The sequence below is a fragment of the Pseudopodoces humilis genome, chromosome 1 (genome assembly GCF_049639895.1).
Source record: "Pseudopodoces humilis isolate 2021_Gansu_Grassland_sample_001 chromosome 1, ASM4963989v1, whole genome shotgun sequence".
Taxonomy (NCBI): Eukaryota; Metazoa; Chordata; class Aves; order Passeriformes; family Paridae; genus Pseudopodoces; species Pseudopodoces humilis.
Genome location: NC_142200.1, coordinates 70642889 through 70646173, shown reverse-complemented (window position 1 = coordinate 70646173; position 3285 = coordinate 70642889).

Genomic DNA, 3285 nt, shown 5'->3' with positions numbered 1-3285 from the left:
TGTTTACCTCCAGTTCAGAGAGAGGACGAGTTCAGTTTTGTTATAAATGCAATGGCAAAATAGGGTTAATATAAAAAGCGATTTATTATAAAACAATTTCAATCACAAACAACGAGAGAAAAAAACCACAATAAATCAGCGCAGCGCTGGGTGGACAGGGAGACGTCTATATCCAGAGGTACAGATTTACCCAAATCCACGAAGGAGGGTAGACTGTCCGGGGTTTTTATAGGGATTTTGTGTCCTGAGGCCAAAACTCCGAGCAGTTACTGTTCAACAAAGAGTTTAGATGGCTGGTTGAATGAATTTCCTGGAACTGTGGAACTGAATCAATAGACGACTGGGCAGAGTCTGTTCGCATGTGAAAGGTTCTGAGTGCTTCTTGATTGTATCTTCGGTTGGACTCTCAGAGTGAAGTGTCCAGGTCAGGTGCGGAGTCGATGGATATCTCGGCTGGGCTCTTCTTATTGTTTGGCCTGATTGCATCTTCAGTCGGGGCTTGCAGGGAGGGGTGCCCAGGTGCGGTGTGGAGTCGATGGGCATCTCGGCCTGGCTCCTTTCTTTGTTTAGCTTAATTGTTCGTGTCCTGCTCTTTCTTTCAGGCTGATGAACGTCGCCTAGGGTCGTTACCACCTGAATGGGTAGTTACTGCTGGGTTTGGGGGAAATTCTTAGGCCACACTATATTTTATATAATTTTTACATTGTTACAAATACAGTATATACTTATTTGTTCTTTCACAAATTTTTATCCAAGGTTACATTTATCACAGTCCCCCGCCTAATAATTTATCACATTAAAATTCGTGCTATTTCATTCATTTCTAGTGAGGGAGAACTGTGTAGTTTTAACTATATTTGTCTTCTTCCCCGTCTGTAAGTGAATTCTCACAGTATTCTTGAGAAGGGTTGTTTTTATTTTCAAATTTCTTTAAGGCTTCAACTGCCTTCTGGTTCTCTCTTTTCTCCTCTAACTTCATTAGTTTAGAGAAAAGAGTGGGTTTCCCTGGTGCCTTTTCTGGGTCAATTGGAAGAGTGGCAATTTGCATTCCTTGCACAACAGAATGAATCAACCTGATGAAGCAAGGAATCAAACACGGGAGAAAGATGATTCCGGCAATTGAACAAGATATAAAGAACACTAACTTTTTCCACCAAGCCCCCTGTCCAAATATCTGGTCCCACCAGGAGGCTTGCAGAATTGAGTTCCATTTTTGAACTGGCACATGTGCTACCTTTTTTATTTCGGCAGCTAGTCCTTTTATTGTCTCTCCATAATCATCTATTTCCATGCAACACTCGGATTCATTGTATTTACCGCACACTCCCCCTTCCTCGGCCAACAAATAATCGAGAGCTAGTCTGTTTTGGTACACAAAAGCTCTCATTTGCGAATGTTGTTTCGCTAGGAGTTCTAGGGCCTCTGAGGTGTGGTTGGAAACTACTTCTACTACCGCTTGTAACCTGATAAGTCTGTTGAGAAGGTAAATGGGAGTCCTGTAACCCCAACTGCCATCGTTTGCCCAAGTGGCAGGCCCATAATACTTAATGATCCTTTCGGCAGGCCATTCTTCTTCTTTCCATTTCTGACTGCCTCCTGCCATGGGTAGTTCCCATTTTAATTCCCTCTTTTGTCTATTTAATGTTTCAAAGAGGGGAGCTCCCAGCAATTTACTTTCTGTTCTGGGTAGAGTAAAGAAAAAGGGTCTAATTATTCCGAGAGTGCAAGACCCTTTCCATTTCTTAGGTAGCTCACTATATGCTTTCTTGCCACATAACCAGTAAATGCCATTGGGAGCTTCCCAGCCTTTGTTTGTTCTTGCCGGATCATCCCAATATTCTTTCAGGCCTTCTAGTACTTGGAAGGGATTGGCCCCGGAGCTTTTGTACCAACATAGTTCAATTATTTCAACCCATTCGCAGTGATTACCCCGGGTGCGTCTCCAATAGCCTGCGGGTGGTTCAGGTTGCCAAGTTTTTGATTTACTGTCAGAATTCACTGTGAGTGTGCTTACACACGGGGTATAACCTACTAAATCAGTGAATTCTTTTCCTTCTCTGCTAATGCAGACGGTACCAATTATCCTTTGGTCTATAACCCATCCCTCGGGTCTTCATTTTGTTTTGGACATTTTTGAGCCTTCCCATTTTAGGAGTTGCTCTGGGGTGAGTCCTTCTCCCTTCCAAGGCCACCTTTCAGCCGACTTTAAACCGCCACAGATCCAACAGTTAGATAGACCTAATTCTGTGGCTATTTCTTGCATTAGGTCTATGAAAAGATTCTGGTTGGGGGCTGGCAATCCCCAATTGTTGTACTGTCTCTCTAATTGCTCATAGTGCTCACTAAGAGAGTTAAGCCTCTCTTGTTCTAGTCTCTTTTTCCGAATTTCTACTTCTCACCTCTTTAATTCTAGGGTTAGTTGTTTTATTTTGTTTTCAGGGTCCATCCCTTCCTCATCTCTGGAGAAGCAGAACACTTGATCGAATTGCAAACATACTCAGTCATCATCACTTTTTAACAAATCAAGAATTATCGGTTCATTACTAAAGGAGGCTTTCTCTTCATGTTTTAAATTTTTACCTTCCCAATACACTTTCCCCCCTATGGTACACATTTTTAAGTTTGCTTTATTGTAACACAAAGGGTTGACTTTATAATATGCTAGAAAGGTGGATTGTCTTTTTCCTTCTATCCAGACAGTTTTGTTACATTGGCTGCAGATTGGAATTGGAGGGAGCATTCCCACTTCTCTCCTATACCTAAAGTGGGTAGCTTTGGTTTTTCTTCTCATAGGAGTTTTAGACTGCCCGTCCTTAAAACTTGCCCTTGAGTGATAACACCAGACCTCTCCCCTTTAGTTCACAGAGATTATACTGAGTGCCGTTGGATAAACAAAACCCCTTTTGTTGTTCTGGAGGACAGTCAATTATTCGTCCGGCATCTGTGGCAGTCTGACACTGCTCACACTTCCCCAGGGGACGCTCCCCCAGAGGTACCTCAGGACTCATTCCCTTGGTCAAGCACATGGCTAGATTCAGGACTATCAGGATTCCCCACCGGTGTATCCCTCTGCCTTGCCCTTCGCCCGTATAAAAATATACGGCGGGGATTACCATCTTCTCGGCAGCAAGGATATTCTTCAGGGGCCCTTGTAGTCCTTATGGCGTACCTTCTCTTGAAAGCAGCCCACCGAGACGACTTAATCGTGTCTGTCCTGCATGGTACCTTTACTGTCTTTCGGCACTCGATTTCCAAAGCTTCTGCCTTGGAGTCTAGTTTCCCCCT